Source organism: Eubalaena glacialis, chromosome 2 (assembly GCF_028564815.1).
Source record: "Eubalaena glacialis isolate mEubGla1 chromosome 2, mEubGla1.1.hap2.+ XY, whole genome shotgun sequence".
Classification (NCBI taxonomy): Eukaryota; Metazoa; Chordata; class Mammalia; order Artiodactyla; family Balaenidae; genus Eubalaena; species Eubalaena glacialis.
The window spans coordinates 89,273,374-89,293,477 of NC_083717.1; positions in this window are offsets into that span (position 1 = coordinate 89,273,374).

Below are 20,104 nucleotides of genomic sequence, written 5' to 3' on the forward strand. Positions count from 1 at the left end.
AGTTCATTTGTGTCGTATTTTAGATTTCACATAGAAGTGAGATCATATGATATTTGTCTTTCTCTTCTGACTTACTTCACTTAGTATGATAATCTCTAGGTCCATCCACGTTGCTGCAAATAGCATTATTTCATTCTTTTTATGGCTGAATAATATTCCATTGTATATATGTACCACATCTTCTTTATCCATTCATCCATCAGTGGACATTTAGGTAGCTTCCATGTCTTGACTATTGTAAATAGTGCTGCAATGAACATTGGGGTGCATGTATCTTTTCTTTCTTTCTTCTTTCTTTCTTTCTTCCTTTCTTTCTTTCTTTTTCTTTCTTTCTTTCTTTCTTTCTTTCTTTCTTTCTTTCTTTCTTTCTTTCTTTCTTTCTTTCTTTCTTTCTTTCTTTCTTTCTCTCTCTCTCTCTTTCTCTCTCTCTCTTTCTCTCTTTCTCTCTTTCTCTCTTTCTTTCTTTCTTTTTTCTTTCTTTCTTCTTTTATTGTCACACGGCATGTGAGATCTTAGTTCCCTGACCAGAGATGGAACCCATGCCCCCTGCACTGGAAGTGCGGATTCTTAACCACTGGCCCACCAGGGAAATCCCAGGGGTGTATGTATAGTTTTGAATTAGAGTTTTCTCTGGATCTATGCCCAGGAGTGGAATTGCGGGACCCTATGGCAGCTGTATCTGTTCCTGCACATCTCACATCAACCACCTGCACTCCAATCCTTGCTCTCAACGTCATCTTCGGGGAACCCAACCTGCGACAGGGACCTTGACAAGAAGAAATGGCTCAGGGAAAAGCTACCTGCACAGGGAGGAGATAGAGACCATCGCCCCTGGGGTGCGGGCGGGGAGAGTGGGCACAGAGATTTGTCATTTCACTCCCGATACTTATCTCAGCCCTCCTGGCTGCCCCACTCTAGGTCACCTCGGGATACAGAGGTGACCCGGTTAGAGTCCCTGCCTGTGCAGGAATCTGGGGGCACCAGCGGGTCTGAATAATATTAGTGCAGGGTCTCCCCCATGGCACTGGGGTTATTTGGGGCAGGTCATCCTCTGCTGAGGGCCCCTCCTGGGCACTGTGTGGGGTTTAGCAGCATCCCTGGCCGCACCCATTTGATTCCAGGGGCCCCTCCCCCCCAGTTGTGACAACCACAGATTTTCCCCACACATCACGGAAGAACTGGGTGAGGCGGGGGCAGGATGGCCCTGGGTGAGGACAGCTGTGTTGAAGCAACCAGCCTGGCCCAGGGCAAGGTCTGCCCCAATCCCGTCAGTGCCTGCATTTAGAACTGCCCCTTTCCTCTCCCACCTCCCCTGCCCTGCAGTGGTCTCCGAGACATCATCCCCATGTAATAAATCACACCTTCTCAGTTTACTGTTTGCTGCCCTCACTAGAACGTGAGCTCTTTGAGGACAGGGATTCTGTTATGTCCCCAGCACCTAGAAGAGTGTCTGCTGTGTAGTAGATACTTCATAAATACTTGCTGAATAAAGGAGTTTAATAAAGGGATGAGTGGATGAATGAATGAAGGTTACAATGGAAGGAGGGGGGAGATTCCCTTTCTGGCTCTCGGTGGTTGGGAGATCAAGTGAAAGATCCATCCTAAATAGGCTGACCAGCCTTCTGGTGTTCCCCGGGACTGAGGGTTTCCCCAGAGTTCCAGCGCTGAAACCTGAGCGGTCTTGGGCAAACTTGGGGTGGGTGTTGGTCACCCTATCTAAACACAGTAACAATTCCAGCTGCAATAGCAATGGCCAATGACCTCTACGGTCTTATTGACCATGCACAGTTCTTTACCTGGCGGGGAAGGGTGGGCCAGGATCGGAATTCTGGTGATCCAGGGCGGGTGAGGGCACACCCCGGGCTTGTGTAGGGGAGTCCAGGAAGGTTCTGGAGGAAGTGACAGTGACACAGGAAGGAGGGAGGAGTCTAAGGAAGAACGTCCCACATGACAACGTGTGCCAATGGCCCTGGGCCCAAGGTCACACCTGACCAGGGCTTGCTTTTTTTTTTTCTAATTTACTTTTTCCCACATGGATATGCAATTGTCCTAATGCCATTTATTGAAAACTCCTTAATTTCCCCACTTTCTATCATATCAAGTTCTCATATATCTGTTTCTGGACCTTTATTCTATACCATAGAGCTATACGTCCCATCCTTGCACCACTAGGGCTGTTTCATCACTATAACTTTATTTTTTATTCATTTATTTTTTTTGGCCGTGCTGTGCGGCATGTGAGATCTTATTTCCCTGACCAGGGATCAAACCCGCGCCCCCTGCAGTGGAAGCTCGGAGTCTTAATCACTGGATCTCCAGGGAAGTCCCTAGGGCTTGCTTTGACATCCATCGAATGGTGGCAGGTGGGCACGGGGAGCAGCTGTCTGTGAGCCATCCTGTGTAGAAATGCAGTGTGGAGGGGAGGACAGATGGAGCGGGAGGGGAAGAAGCGGAAGAGGGAGGGAGGGAGGGAGGGCGGGCGAGAGACAGGCAGAGAGTTTCCAGAGACAATAGCTCTGGCCGTGTGCTAGGGCATGAAAGCTGAAAATAGCTCCTAGTGCCGGGAGCCTTGGAGCCAGAGCCTGGGAGCCAGGGTGACTGGCTCTCCTCCCTGGTGTGTGTGTGTTGGTGGGGGGGGGGGTGGCTCTGGGTTTCTCAGGCTGGGAATGGGGTGCACAGAGCAGGGACGGAGCAGGGACCCTTCTCTCGGGGACCTCGTGGGCCATCCTCAGCTCACAAAGCTGAGCCACTCCTGGCCCTACGAGTGGGGGTCTTATCCTCCCTGTCCCCTGGATCATACCCCCTCACACACAACTTCCCTGTGTGTGTTCCCAGCAACCAAGAGAATCTGTTTTTAAAAGATTTGGGGGAGGGGGTAAACATACAAACAAGAGCAGAATGGATACTTTTTCAGAATGTGAATGGCTCTGTGTAAGCCCACCCCCAGGGTAACCACAGTCCTGACCTCTAACACCCTTGACGAGTCAGCCTTGGTCTGGGCTTGCGGACCCACGAAAGCTTCCTCATCCGCTCCTTCAGATCCCATCTCTCCCTCGACGTCTTTGTGAGAAGCACGCGGGGAAGTGGGACTGCTAGGCTGTACTGCTGCTAGAACTCCACCTGGGTTCCACCAGGCTCCAGCCCCCCGCCCTGTGCACCTCTCTGATCCTGAGGCACCTCAACTGGTAGGAGCCACATCACCTTCCCTCCTGGGATTTGTGACACTTAAGGGAGACACCGAAAGGACAAGCCTTTGGCTCCCTGGCTGGCGAAGAGCAGGTACTCAATTGTCATAAGTGTCCGTATCAGTGAGGGTTCTCCAGACAAACAGAATCCATAGGGTGTGTGTGTGTATATACACACACACATACATATGTACACGCATACAAAAATATACAGCTGTGTATATATGCAGTATGCATACACACATATACACATATAGTATATACAATACACACATACATATATACACACATATAAAATGCAGTTTGTATATATACAGTATGTATACACACATATACACATAATATATACAATACACACATACATATACACTATACATACACACATATAAAATGCATAGTTTGTATATATACAGTATGTACACATACGTATAACATATGCAATTACACACCTAGGTACATATATATCATACATATATACACACATACAAAGATATCTAGGTGTGTATTAGACAGTATACGTACATACACATATAATATATGCAATACATACACGTACATACATATAGACACACATATACACCTACATATAAAAGCATATAGCATAAAAATATATATGTACTGTATATATAGATTCATCGTATATATACATACATATATCATATATATAAGATATATACACATACATATATACAATGTATACACACACATACACACCTATATGTAAATATGCGTATGTACATACACATATAAATACATACGCAAGTGTGTATATAATAGTATATACATATATACATATAATACCTAGAAACATATACACATACAGGTATACAACATATATACACACCTATATATAAATATACACTGTATACATACATACAGTGTATATATACTGTATATATACACACCCATATATCAATATATGGGTGTGTGTATATATACAGCATGTTCACATTTATAATATGTATACTATATATATACACATACATACATGTATACAATATATACACACAAATATATAAGCTTGTATGTATACTGTATATAGTACTTACACATATACTACAAACGCACGCACATATAAACATGTGTATACATATATATAATACGTATACACACGTATACAAATTAATAGGCTTGTATATATTCAGTATTTTTACATATACAGTTTTGTTTTAAGGAGTTGACTCATGTGACCGTGAGGCAGGCAAGTCAGGGCAGGACTCTGGGCTGGAGACACAGGGAAGAGCTGATGTCCCAAGGCCATTGGAGGAACAGTTCCCTCTTTCTACGGAACCTCATTTTTCTCTCCAGTCCTTCAACTAATGGACGAGGCCCACCCACGCCGTGGCATTGACAATCTCCTTTACGCAAAGTGGACCAATTTCAGTGTTCATCTCTTCTGAAAAATACCTTCCTGGCCACATCTGGAATAATGTTGGTGGTTGCCGGGGCCCCACGCAGTGCACACATGAGATTAACCATCCCCGTGGCGATGATGACACTTTATTTTCTCCCTTGACCATTGTCACTACTATTCCAATTAAAATGGCAGCGCCATGAGGACAGGGCATTTCCTTTTTTGCCAGTACTGAGCGTCCAGGGTCTGGTGCCTAGCATAGGCTAAATACACAGCATTTTTGTGAACAGAATCCGGGATTCCAGCTGTCATATTTAATGAGGAATTATAGTCTTATTATTCGGGGGGAGGTGTCATGGTACGTCAAGGGCGGGAGTCGAACCCGCCACCCCAGGCCCCGAGGGATCTCCCCAGGTCCCCACTTCGGGCCGGTGGGTGTGGCCGGGGGCAGCCGAACACGTGCTTGCGTGCGTGCGTACGTGCGTGCGTGAGAGGGGGCGTGTCCACGGGGCGGGCGGTGCTCGCCGCGAGTGAGTGGTTCAGTCCGGCCCTGGCCCATTGTGCTTGCTTCACGCCGGCCCCAGTTGGCAGCAGCGCTGGAGGCCCCGGGCCTGTGACCACAAAGAGGGAGCCGGGGGCCTGACGGGAGCGCGGCGGCGGCGGCGGCGGCTGAGGCCCAGGCCAGGCCCCCTCCCCTCAGCCTCCCGCCCGCCTGCCCCGCCCCCGCCGGCGGCGCCCCGCCCCTCCCCCAATCGCCAGACTAGCCTGGTGCGGGGGCCGCACGCGAAGACATGGGGGAGAAACTGAGGCTGCAGTCGCCCGTGGGGGCCGAGCCCGCCATCTACCCGTGGCCGCTGCCGGTCTACGTGAGTGCCGCCCGTCCCCTCTTCCCGGACCCCCGCCTCTCTTCCCCCACGGCGCGCGCTGAGCCCACCAAGAAACGGAGCGACTCGAGTCGCCAGACCCTCTTTGGAGACCCCTTTCCCACCCCGCTGTGGTTCTCCGCGGCCGTTTCCAGCCCCCGCGCGCAGGGTGGGCAGAGGGGAGCCGGGGCCGGCCGGGGGCGCAGACTCGGCCGCGGGGACCCCGCGCTTCCGAGGGGCGCCTGAGCTGGTCTGCCGTTGGCTCCGTAGGTCTGAGGACCCCGGTCCCCCCCGGCCTGGACTGCTGGCAGGCTTGCCCTTCCGTACTTTATGATCTAACACGTCGGGTTTCTTTTTCCTGACCAGCTTTACCAGACTTTACCTGACCAGCTTTACCCACGTCCCCTGATAATGTGTTAGATATTCAAGTTTTAGGGCCCGGTCCCAGCCCTATGGAATCAGCAACTCTGGTGGGGCTCAGTGATCTCTGTTATAACAGGCCCTCCAGATGATTTTTATTCACCTTAAAGTTTGAAAATATCTGCATCGTCAGCTGGCCAAAGCGTCCACCAGCAGGTGAAGGGGAGTGGCGCCTGGAAAAGATAGGGACTAGCCAAGGCAAGTACAGCAGCATTTGCCATGGTAGTAATGGAGAATGCCTTTTCTCCACTGGTTGGCACAGACTAGTATCTGGGAGCAGTGGCAGGGTTATTTAGGATGCTTTACATTTCAATGTAGAGTGACCGCTGTCCTGGTTTGCCAGGGACTTCCCCTGTGTGAGCACTTAAAATCTCATCCTGGCAAACCCCTTAGCCCTGGGTTTGAAAAACTTAGGGAATAACATGAAATTTAGGGGAAACATGATCTAGGTTTTGGGCAAGTCACAAGTGCTAATTAAAGCTAAGCAAGTATGGACAACATCTAGCCTTCTTTACCCCCTTGCGGGGAGGTAAATCTGATTGGGTGAAAGGACTTATTGTTAAGAGATCTTTGTAGAAACATCCCCTTCTGCTTAGTCCGCTGGTTCTCAGTTCTGGCTAGACATTGGCATTGTCTGAGGAGATTTAAAATGATTTTATTGGTCTAGGATGACCAACTGTCGGTGTGAGGGTTTTTAAAAAGTGCTTCAGATGATTCTAATGTGCAACCAAATTTAGGTGTCACTGCTTAAGCTTTTGAACCGCTGCTACATATTTTCACCTCATCTTCCTATGAGAATATCCAACTGTAGTTGAGGTTTGTTTTTTTCTTTTTCTTTTTTTAACTGTCTTATTATAAGATTTATTGTCTTAAATAAGATTGAATGTACAGAAAATCCTGCTAGTCCATCTGGTATAGCTGGATACCCAGAATAATATCGTTAAGATATATACCATTTAAGTATTGTGACTGGCCTTTTAAAAATTAACATATGCATTAAATTAGTATTGATAGTATAGATCTCTCTCGAAGTTGTCATGTTGGGGAGCTATACCTCTAATCTGCTGCCATTGCTAAATATCTGGACACCTCTTATTAGGAATTGCTTTTAAAAATCTTTAGGGATTAAAATCAAGATTGCTGTATTATTTGTACTGGGACCACAAAAACCTCACAAAGTTCCCCCGCTGTACCTTCTACCTCCATCTCTAACCCTTGGCAACTTCTAATCTGTTCTCCATCTCCACAGTTTTGTTATTTTAAGAATAATATGTAAACATAATCATGAATTACTTAATCTTCGGAGATTGGCTTTTTAAAATTTTTCCCTCGGCATCATTCCCTTGAAGTTCATTTCAATTTTTGCATATATTAATAATTTGTTCCTTTTTGTTGCTCGGTAGTATTCTATCATAAGATTTTATCACAATTTGTTTCAACATTCACCCATTGAAAGACATTTGGGTAGTTGCCAGTTTTTGGCTATTATAAATAAAACTGCTATGAACATTTATGTGTAAGTTTCTGTGGGAACTTCATTAAGTTTTTGTTTCTTTTGGATAAATGCTCAAGAGTACAATTACTGCATTGTAGGGTGAATCTACTTTTAGGATTAAAAGAGACTGTCAAGCTGTTTCTCAGAGTGGCTAAACCATTTTATTTTCCCACCAGTGATGTGATATAATTTTTCTACGTACTCGCCAGCATTTGATGTTGTCACTATACTTTAATTTTAGTTATTCTCTGATATCTCATTATGGTCTTAATTTGCATTTCCCTGATGGCTAACGATGTTGAACATCTTTTCATGTGCTTCTTTGCCATGTGTATATTCTCTTCCATGAAATGTCTGTTCCTGTCTTCTGCCTATTTTCTAGTTGGATTTTTTTAAGTTGTTTGGAGAGTTCTTTGTATATTATAGATACAAGTCATTTGTCTCATATGGGATTTTCAAATATGTTTTCCCACTGTGTAATTTGAGTTTTCATCCACTTAAAAGGATCTTCTATGAAGCATTTTTAACTCATTTTGATGAGATCCAACTTATCAGTTTTTGCTTTTATTGATCATACTTTCGGTGTCAAGTCTAAGAATTATTCACCTAGTTCTAGATGCCAAAGATTTTCTCCTATTTTTTTTTCTAAAAATGTCCTGCTTTTACATTTAAGATTATGATCCACTTTGATTTAATTTTTGTGTAAGGTGTGTAAGGTTTAGGTTAAGGTTCATTTTTTGTTTGTTTGTTTTTGTCGAGGGATGTCCAACTGTTTCAGTACCATTTTTTGAAAAGTCTATTCTTCCTTGATAGCTTTTGCACTGCTGTCAAAAACAAGTTAAATGTATTTATGTCAGTCTATTTCTGGGTTCTCTGTTCCATTCCATTGATCTATGTATCTACCCTCCATCATTACTGCAAAATCTTGAAATTGGGTGGATTAATTCCTCCCATTTTAATCTTCCTTTACAAATTGTTTTAGCTATTCTTCAGCCTCTTCTTACCATATAAATCTTAGAATAAGCTTGTCTATATCCACAAAAACCTTGAGGTCATTTTAAGAGTAATTGTGTTAAGCCTCTTAACTTGGGGAGAATTGACATCTTTATTATGTTGTGTTTTCTAATCCATGAACAAGGTATATCTCCCTATTTGTTTGGGACTTTTAAAATTTTCTTCATCAGCATTTTGTAATTTTCAGTATAGAGGTCCTATAAATGTCTTATTGGGCTTATATTTAAGTATTTATTTAAGTCAGTTGTAAATGGCATCACATATTTTTATTTAAGCTTCTACACATTTGTTATTAATATATAATTTGATAAAATTGTGTTGATCTTGTACTCTAAAACATTTACAAACTAGTATTATTTCTCAAGCTTTTTGTGGATTCCTTGGTATTTTCTCCATTTAGATTATCATCTCATCTTCAGATATAGACAGTTTTAGTTTTCCTTATTCAGTATAATAGGATATATTACTATTCAACATTCAGTAGGATATATTCCTTCCTATTCAACATAGTAGGAATAGTCCTTTTATCTTTTAAATAAATTTTTAAAAAATTTCACTTTTCAATTTATGTATTTATTTATTTTTGCTTTATTTTCTTACTAGAACCTCCAGTAATATATTTAATAAAAGTGGTGAGAGCAGATATCGGTGCCTTGTTTCTGATCTTACAGAGAAAGCATTCAGTCTTTCACAGTTAAATATAATGTCGGTATAGGTTGTTTGTAGATCATCTTTATGAGTTTCAGGATGTTCCTTTTCTATTCCTAGTTTGCTTGGAGTTTTTTTTCTTCTTTTTTAAAAATCATGAATGGGATTGGATTTTGTCAAATGCTTTCTCTGCATTAATGGATAGGATCACATGACTTTTCCCCCTTAATCTATTGGATATGGTGGATTACATTGTTTGATTTTCAAATATTTAACCAACTTTGCATAACTGGAATAAATACCACTTGGTCATGGTATATTATTCTTTTTATATATTTCTGGATTTAATTTGCTAATATTTGGCTGAGGATTTTTACAGCCAATTTCATAAAAAATATTGGTCTGTAGTTTTCTTCTTTCTATACTATCCCTGTCTGGTTTTGGTATCAAGGTAATACTGGCTTCATAAAATTAATTAGGAACTGTTCCCTCTACTTCTATTTCTTATCAAGTCATGTAAAATTGGTGTTAATTCTTTAAGTCTTGGGTGAAAGTGAAACATCTAAGCCTGAATATTTCTTTTGGGAGTTTTTAAATGAAAAATCAGTGTTTCTAATGGTTACAGGAAAATTGAGATTATCTATTTCATCTTGGCTGAGTTTTAGTAGTTTTGGGTGTAGAAGCATTGGTCCATTTCATCCACATTTTTGAATTTATAGTGTAGACTTGTTCATAATAGCTTGTCCCTTATTAACCTGCAGGATATGTCATGGTATCCCTGGTTGCATTTCTGATATCTGTGATTTGTGCCATCTCTCTTTTTATCTTTATCGGTCTTGCTACATCTTTATTGATTAGATTGTTTATTTCAAAGAACCAGCCTTTTGTTTCATTGATTTTTCCCCCCTATTTTCCTGTTTTCAGTTTCATGGATTTTTGTTTCATCCTTATTATTTCCTTCTTTCTGCTTGTTTAGTGTTTTTTCCTCTTCCATTTTTACTATTTTAATATAGAAAATTAGATTATTGCTTTGAAATATTTTCTTTCCCAATTTAGTCCTATAAACTTCCCTTTCAGCATTGCTTTCACTTCATTCCACAAACTTTGATCCGTTATATCTCCATTTTCTTTTATTCTATGCATTTAAAAATTTTTCCTTGACTTTTTACCCATGAGTTATTGGGAATTGTGATGTTTAGTTTTCATGTGATTGAAGATTTTCCTGTTGTCTTTCTGTTATTGATTTCTAGTCTGATTCCATTATGGCTAGAGAACATACTCTCTATGATTTTAATTCTTTTAAATCTGCTAATTTTTTTATCACCCAGTATATGGTATATGAGTGAATGGTCCATGGACACTTGAATATGTATTCTGCTTTTATTGAGTGTGTTCTTTAAATGTCAGTTATATCCTGTTGATTGATGATGTTTTCAGTTCTTCCATATCCTTGCTGATTTTTCTCTCTGGTAGTTCTATAAATTGCTGTGTTGAAGTCTCAAATAATAATTGTGGATTTAAAATTTTCTCCTTTTACCTTTTTCAGTGTTTGCTTCATGTGTTTTGAAGTTCTGTTGTTTGGTGCACACACATTTAGTATCACTAGGTCATCTAGGTGGATTATTCCTGTTATCTTTATGTAATGACCCTCTTTGCCCCTATTAATTTCCTTTGCTCTGAAATCTACTTTATCTGATATTAATATAGCTATTCCTGCTTTTTCTGATTAATGTTCATATGATATATCTTTTTCATCCTTTTACTTTGAACTACCTATATCATGATGTTTAAAGTAAGCTTCTTATAGACAGTATATAGTTGGATCATGCTTGTGATTTTTTCATCTACTCTTCCAATCTCTGTCTTTGACTTGGTTATTTAGAACATTTACAGTTAATATAATTATTGCTATGTTAAAGATTAGGTCTACCATTTTATTTTTTGTTTTGTCTTTTACCTTAGTTTCTCAATCCTGTGTTTCTCTTATTTTGCCTTCTTGTGCGTTACTTGAACATTTTTTAATAAGTGCATTTTAATCTAATTTATTTATAATCATTTGTGTATACTGTTTGTATAGTTTTCTTAGTGGTTGCTTTTGGCATTACACTATACATATGTAACTTATCATAGCCTACTGGAATCAGTGTTTTATTACTTCAAGTGAAGTTTCAAAATTTTACTTCCATTTAGGTCTCTTAATATTCCCCAGTTTTAAAGTATGATTTTCTGTAGTATTTCCTTTATGTACATTGAGAACCACATCAGATGGTGTCATAATTTTTGCTTTGACCATCATATAGAATTTAAGAAACTCATGAGGCTAATGATAGTCTCTTATATTTACCCCATTTGTTTTCACCCATTCCATTGTTCCCCTTTTCTTTCTGAAGTTCCCAGTCTTCTGTTATTGTTTTTTTATGTTTTCATAACAGTAGGTGATATCTGGGCTTTCCAGTGCCATTGGATATGAGTTTCAGGAAACACTGAGCCTGGCTCACTTGATGCTACTGAGTTGGAGGGTTTGTATATGTTGGGCCTGTTGGCACAGCAGATGCAGGCAGATTAGACTAATGTTGATGGGACTAGTGCCACAGGAGAATGCATTCCCATTCAGGCTATGCTGCTGCTACAGTAGATCAAATCCCCCTCTACCCCAAGTGTGGGGCAGTGACCTGCTGCTGTCACTGTTTCTTTATTAGGCTGCTTTTGCCTCAAGTGTGTGGTGGGATCCCTTGGAAGCTGCTGCTGCTGTCAATCACAAGGTTAAATTCATTTTAGAAATACTTAAATATAAATATATAGCCTAGCTCTTGTAGGACCTCTGTATTTGTTTTTTATTGCTTTCATATGAATTACCACAAATTGAGTGACTCAAAACAACATAAATTTATTACCTTACAAGTCTGACATTGGTCTCAATTGAGTAAAGTAAAAGTGTTGGCAGGATCGACAGATGAATGGATAAAGATGTGGCACATATATACAATGGAATATTACTCAGCCATAAAAAGAAATGAAATTGAGTTATTTGTAGTGAGGTGGATTGACCTAGAGACTGTCATACAGAGTGAAGTAAGTCAGAAAGAGAAAAACAAATACCGTATGCTAACACATATATATGGAATCTAAAAAAAAAAGAAAAAATTGTTATGAAGAACCTAGGGGCAGGACAGGAATAAAGACTCAGCCATAGAGAATGGACTTGAGGACACAGGGAGGGGGAAGGGTAATCTGGGATGAAGTGAGAGAGTGGCATGGACATATATATACTACCAAATGTAAAATAGCTAGCTAGTGGGAAGCAACCACAAAGCACAGGGAGTGGAATCCTGCAGTGTTTGCTGATGGGTCATTTTGGAAGAGCTGACTTTCAGTCTGAAGCTCTGCCTGTTTGCATCTGAAGAATCGGCATTTAAGGAGAGGGTGTATGAGGAAGGGGGTGTAGGAGGGACAAAGGTGTCCGGGGTGCAGATGAGCCAGGACCTGACCAGCTGCCTTTTGGGTCCTTTGGTCCCATCTCTTGGTGTGTGCTTCATCTGCATCTTCACTGTCCCCGCTGGCACCCCTGGGGTGTTGTTGTCTGAGTGAGATTCCCCTGGTGCCCCTGCTCTCCTCCCCTCCTCCTGCTGGTTGGGGAGGGAACTGCTTGCTGTGTGGTCTCTACTCCTGAGGCACGAAGGACCCTGTAGCATGGACCTGCAGAGTGTGGGGTGTGGTCCCAAGAGCATGGGGCCCACATAGGACACAACATTGGGGAGTGACAAGTATTAGGGCTGCCTCATCACTGACAGGGAATGTTGCCCAGATCCTGCTCGGGAGGGTGTGGTGGGTGGCCTGGGACCCTAGAGGCCCCATTCCTATCCTGGAGCTTGGAGAGTGCATCCCCATGGGCTCCAGATTCACCCCATATCTCAGCCATTTCCCTCTGTCCTGTCTTTGAACTTAGGAAAACGAGCTCTCTTGTCCACAACATAGGCCTGGTCCTGTTGGTATTAGGATTCTTTAAGTTAGGCGTCCTGGGATAGCTCTTTTTAGGCCTGAGAAGGAACAACTCAGGAGTGTACAACAATTTCAGATGAAACTAATATTCAATGACTATCTCCAACTACTCGGTTGTTGACTTCTATTAGTCATTATTCTCCTGGTTTTAGCTCTGATGTGGGAATTACAGAGGAGTCAACATTTAAATCTTCATAATCTGTGTATTTGTAGCTTCAGTATCATTACTGACCCATAGTTTTTATGGTTTGGGAAGAGTTATTGATTTCATGTATCATGTAAAGGATTCACAATGATGATAGGGCAATTAAGATTACAATAATGGCTAGTAAATTGTTCACATTTTCTCTACCTGTGCATCTATTGTATGCATATGAGTTAGTTTAGATGTCAATATTAGTGAAATGATATAGATGACTAGAGAACTTATTTTAAAAATCACTATTCATGTGTGATGATGAAAATGTAAACGTTCTTCCATTATCGGTGATGTTATATCTTGAGAGCGTAGATGAAATTGATATGCCTTAGTGATATACAGGATTTTAGCCTATGATTTAACTTTGACAAAGCTACATCACTTTTTACTTTTATCTCATTTATTGAGAAAGACATAATTGTTATGGTGTTGGCTTGAAACTGGTTGAGAAGGACTTGAGTCCTTCCTTATTTTACATTTACATAGGTAGGATCTTGAAACATAGGATATGGTGGAGGGCATTCGTGTAACCTTTCTAGGTTAGGAGTAGCAATTTCCACTGCTAAGACTTCTTGTTTAGACACAAATGCTTTTCAAAGTATGAAGATTATTAGCATTACTGCTGCTACTGAGATGAATGAGCCTAAAGACAAAATATTTCATGTGGTGTGTGCCTCAGGGTACTCAGACTAACGTAGTGACATCCCTGAGAGGCCAAGAAAGTGCTGCAGGAAGTCATATTTACTACTACAAATATACTTGTGAAGTGAATTTTTGCTCATGCTGAGTTAACTGTATAACCTGAGAATAGTGGGAATCAGTGTAGGAAGCCTCCTATAATAGTGAAGACTGCTCCCATGGACATTAGGTCATGGAAGTGTGCTACTACATAGTATGTATCCTGGAGGACAATGCCTGGGGGTGAGTTGGCTAAGATGATTCCTGTCAAACCACCTACTGTAAAAAGAAAAACTAAAGCCTAAAACTCATAGTATAGTGGGAAGTCATATAATATTACCTCCGTGAACAGTTGCTAACCAGGGACTTCCCTGGTGACGCAGTGGTTAAGAATTCGCCTGCCAATGCAGGGGACACGGGTTCGAGCCCTCGTCTGGGAAGATTCCACATGCCGTGGAGCAAAAAGCCCGTGCGCCACAACTACTGAGCTGCCCTCTAGAGCCCACAAGCCACAACTACTGAAGCCCACGCGCCTAGAGGCTGTGCTCTGCAACAAGAGAAGCCACTGCAATGAAAAGGCCGTGCACCACAACCAGAGAAAGCCCACGTGCAGCAACCAAGACCCAACGCAGCCAAAAAAAAAAAGAAAAGAGAAAAAAAATTAAATAAAGAGTTGTTAATCAGCTAGATACTTTTACTCCTGTAGGGATAGAAGTAATTATGGTAGCTGATGCAAAGTATGCTCCTGAGTCGACAGCTATCCCTATGGTAAACATATGATGGGCCCACGAGAGAAATCCTAAAAAGCCAGTGGACATGACTCATACTAGTCCCAAATAGCTGAAAGGCACTTTTTGTCCTAAATAGTATGTAATGATATGTGAGATTATAACAAATCCTGGTAGGCCATGAATACAGACTTCAGGGTGACCAAAGAGTCAAAATAGGTGTTGGTATAGGATTCGGTCTCCTCCTGCAGGGTCAAAGAAAGTAGTGTTTAGATTTCTGTCTCTTAACAGTATGGCAATTCTGGCTGCTCAGACTGAGAGTGGTAATGATAGTAATACGGCTATAGTTGGGAAAGATTAAACAAATACTGGTGTTTGGTATTGGGATATGACTGATGTTTTGTATTAAAGACTATAGTAATAAAAGTAATAGCACCAAGAATTGAAGAGACACCTGCTAAATGTAAGCAGAAAATGGTTAGGTCGACAGAGGCTCCTTCATGGGCCAGATTGCAGGCTAGAGCTGAATATACGGTTCCACTTGTACCAGAACCAGCTTCTACTATTGGTGATATGAGTAGGAGTAAGAATGATGGGGGAAGTAGTCAAAAGTTTATATGATTTATTTGGAGAAATGCTACTTTTGGTGTCCGAGTTATTAGTGGCCCAAGTCAGTTTTCAAAGCCTGCAATCATAATGGGTACAACTATCAAGAAAATTATTACAAGTGCAGGGACTGTTATGACTACCTTACAGATTTGGGCATCTCCAAGTAGCGCTCCAGGTTAGCATAGCTCAGCCAGGATTAATATACTTAAGGCGCTGCCTGCTACTCCAGCTCAAGCACCAAATAGTAAAGATAAAATGCCGATATCTTTGTGATTTGTTGAAAATAATCAGCAGTGTATGAACAGAGGTAAAATGACTGAGTTAGCATTAGACTCTAAATCTAAAGACAGAGATTGAGCCCTCTTTCTGGCAAACCCTGTGGTGAATCAACAAATTGAATTGTAACTTGAGAGAAGCAGCTTCAATTCTGCCGGTGATTTTCCTGCCTTTTTTTTTTCTTCTTTTTTCTTTCTCAAAGGCAGGAGAAGTAGATTGAAGCCAGTTGACTAGATGATTTGCCTGTTAACTAAAATTTCCTGGGGTTAAAACTCATCAATCTCGTAAGGATTTGGCTTAGTTACAATGTTTGCTTTGCATTCAGTTGATGTAGGATAAAGTCCTGCAGTCCTTATTTTTAGAAATTAAGTAAATTGTACTTTTTTAGGGTTTTGAAAGCTCTTGGTCTAAACTAACCTAAATTCCTAGTCCAGCACTGATAGGATGGGTGTTATGGGTAGTAATCGTGTGGCTATTATGATGAGTAATGATAGGAAAGTTATTTGTTTTGTATGTTCAAATTGTTGTACTTTTGTGTTGTTTAATGAAGGGAATATAGTTAGTGATGTGGATTATGTTAGCTTCAAGTAGAAATATATGCTGAGGACTGCTGTGATGGCTATTAGTGTTGGTAGAATGATGTTATCATTTTTGTTATCTCTTGGATAATTATTCATTTGGGTCAAAACCCTGATAATGGTGGGCGACCTCCTAATGACACTATAATGCTGAGGATAAGGATCCTGATGGGAGGTGTTTTATCTCATGTGTGTGATAATGATACTCTTGTAGTACATGATCTGGGTATAAATAGGAAGAAGATAGTGTTGTTATGATATAAATTAGTATGTTTAGGATTGTTATACTTGGAATATACATGATAATAGCTGTTATTCATCCTATATGGGCAATTGATGAGGAGGCTGTAATTTTTTCCAGGTGAGTATGGCTAAGTCTGCCTCAGCGTCCAACTATGGTTTATAATATCACTATGATTAACAGTATGTTTAGGTTGATGGATGGTGACATGTGGTATAAAACTGATAGGGGTGCAATTTTGTCATGTTGATAGCATCAGGCCTGCTGTTCATGGAATGCCTTGAGTTACTTTGGGCACTCAGAAGTGAAATGGGGAAAGTCCTACTTTAGTGACAAGGACGATTGTCATGATAGTGGATGCTGCTGGATTAAAGATTTTTGTAATTCATTGTGTTCTTTGACCAGAGTATATTAGATTAATGATAATAGCCATTATAAGTAGTATTGATGTGGTGGATTGTTTTAGAAAATATTTGTTGGATGCTTCTGTAGCTTATGGGTTCATGTTTTTTATTAGAATGGGGATACCATTAACCAGTGTGAGCTTGTTACTACAATTATATTTCCTGAAATAATGGTCAGTAGAATGATAGTAAAAACAATGAGAGTTTATTAGTACAGGAAGGATATACAACAATATTTTGGGGGTATGGGCCTTGAAGCTTTCTTAGAGAACCTTACTATATAGCATTGTGGTGTAATGTGGTAGCATGGAGAATGTAAAATTCTTAGAAATAAGTTCAATTCCAGGAATAAGCGCATTTAAACCTCTATCATTTACTTTATCAAAGTAACTCTTTAGTGAAACATATTTCTTAAGTTTGCTGTGGGTTGCCTGGTATGATGACAGGTAGTGAAAACTCTCATATACATAGGGCTAATGTTAGTAGTAAAAAAATTTTATGAGAGATGTATACGTTGATCATATCAAAATTGTGGGTAGGATGCTCGAATTCATAGAAAGGAGATTGTTAGATGTGTTTTAATGATGACTTGGGCTGTATATAATTCTGGCACGTAGGGATTGTTGAATGCTCCTAAAAATAGAATGTTGTGGAAATGTTTATTATAAGGAAATTGACATATTCTCTAGGAAGGACGGGGTGAATGGGCCTGCTACAGTTTCTACATTGAAGACATATACAGGTTTTGATTCTACTTCTGTTAAATCAAGTGGGGTTCATTGGATTTCTGCTACTGCGGAGATAATCAAATTCTGGGTAGGGGTCAGGAGAAAATTAGTCATAGGTGTTCTTGTGTAATAAATACTGTTGAAATTGTAAATGATCCATTTAGCAGTAGGACTGAGAATAGAATAACTGCTAACAAGACTTCATATGAGATTGTCTGTGCTACTGTCTGTAGAGCTCCAGTGAGTAAGTATTTTGAATCTGAAGCTCATCCAGATCAGAGGATGGAATAAATGGCTAGGCTTGATATGGCTAATATAAACAGTATGCCTACATTTATATTAATTAGTGGATAAGATATGGGAAGAGGAATTCATGTTGTGAGAGCCACGGTTAAGGCTAGCATTGAGGCAATAATATATAAATTGATGATGTTGATGGTCATGGTGGTTCTTTAATAAATAATTTGAATGTCTCAGTAATGGGTTGTAATAATCCATAGGGGCTGCTGACTTTTGGCCCTTTCTGGATTTGTATATAGCCTAGGATTCTCCATTTAGTTAATATGAGGAATGTTATGGTGAATTAAATTGGGTACTTTGTGAAAGCATGTTGATTATAAACATATTCTTAGGAAGAGAACTTGAACCACTGCAGATAAATGTTTCAGTCTTACTTAATTACCGGGCTCTGCCACCGTAACAAACCCTGTTCTACAGTAGGGTATGTATAAATTAATTGAATGTAGATTATATCATCATTTAGTTTGAAGACATTTTGTAAAGTAAGCCGTGTTGCTCTTGTCCTTTCATACTGGAAGAAATCTGCAATAGACAGAAACCAACCAGGATGACTCCAGTCTGAACTCAGATCACGTAAGACTTTAATCGTTGAACAAACAGACAATTCATAGCAGTTATACCATTGAAATGTCGTGATCCAGCATCAAGGTCATAAACCATATTGCCCATATGAACTCCAGAATACAATCACACTGTTATCCCTAGTAAAACTTGTTCCGTTGATCAGTGTTTTAGAAGAACAGGTGATAAAGCATTTTGACTAGCTGGTCTAAATTTTAATCACTCAGAGGCGGTTTTATTCTCCAAAAAATAAATGGCGCACGGGCTCAAGGCGCACCGGCTTCAGTAGTTGTGGTGCGCAGGCTCAGTAGTTGTGGCCCACTGGCTTAGTTGCTCCGTGGCACATGGGATCTTCCCGGACCAGGGATCGAACCCCTGTCCCCTGCATTGGCAGGTGAATTCCTAACCACTGCATCACCAGGGAAGTCCCAGAATCGCAGTCTCCCTTTTAATATACCTTAAGCCCAAAGAATCCATGGAAAATTGTTACTGAAAATAAGACAATAAAATATTGTAAGGACTATAACAGAAGCATATAGTACACAGTTCATATAGACATATCCCAAGCAGTTACAAAGTATATTAAAAGGGAGGCTGCAATTTTAAAAGAATAAGATAAATTATACCCACAAACTCCCAATCTTTCCTGAAACGTTGCAATCTGAAACCCTATTGTAGGAAGCAGAAGATTCCAGGAGACATTCTACAAATGAAGGACTCTAAACCCTGTGGTTGGATAAGGAATTCTGGAAGGAAGGTATCCTCACCCAAGGAGAGCAGGTTCGTATACTTCTCTAACATCACATCCCTGTACAATTCCCATTGATCTTGGTCCAGGAATTCTCACTCCTCTTGAGAGAAATCTATGGCCACATCCTGGAATGTCAGCAGTCCCTGAAATTAAAAGTACACATGCCATGTGGCCACGGGAAGAGTTCATAATGTGACCCAAGAAGAAAACAGCAAGTTAAGAGAACTGGTTTTAATTTAGAAGACTGTCTTCAATTATCCACTAATATATATATATATATTTACAAAGTAACTTTCTCTACCTTATTTCTAACTACAAGAAAAGAGTATGGCATGTGATCCACAAAACCAGTGTAGAGACTATACTTATCTGGAAAAGAAATGATAAAATGATGGTTTCAACACAGGCATATGCATTTTTGAGTGTTTTATTTATATCAAACTGGATAAAATGTGTGTATTTCTCAGACAGAAAAGACATGTCGAGGTAGAAATGTACCTTTCAACTATTCATGGGTACAGAAGTACACTGGGGAGATTGTAAAAGTGCAGCTCGTGATTCAGTAGGTCTTGTGGGCCTGAGTTCTATATTTTTCTCAAGCTCATTTTTAACTAGTGATGCCACAGTCCCTGATTCATTAACCACAGTTGGGAATAACAGAGAGATAATTAGAAAGGTAAAAATTCATATTTAACTTTGAACTTAAAGTGTTTTATGGATTTTTCACCTTTAATAGAATAGTAAGCACAGCAGCAACAATCATTTGTGAATATTTACTATAGACTGTGTATCTTTCTTTTTCGTGTAGGATTCCAGGGAAAAGGCCTGGGCTGCGGCCACAGTGGGCGGGGCCCCCAGGCCAGGCCGCCCCTCCAGGACCCCCAGAAGGGCTCCTGGCCGCTCCAGGCGGCTCCTCCCCTGGCGCCGCCCTCCCTCCCGGAAGGCCTCGGGGCAGAGCGGTCCCACCTCCTCGCCCAGAATGGAGCCCGCGTTTCCGCAGAGCTGGAACTCCCGGCTCGGGGTCTCTTCCCTCCGCCGTCACTGAAGTGCCCCGGAGCCCGAGGGGAGGGCGT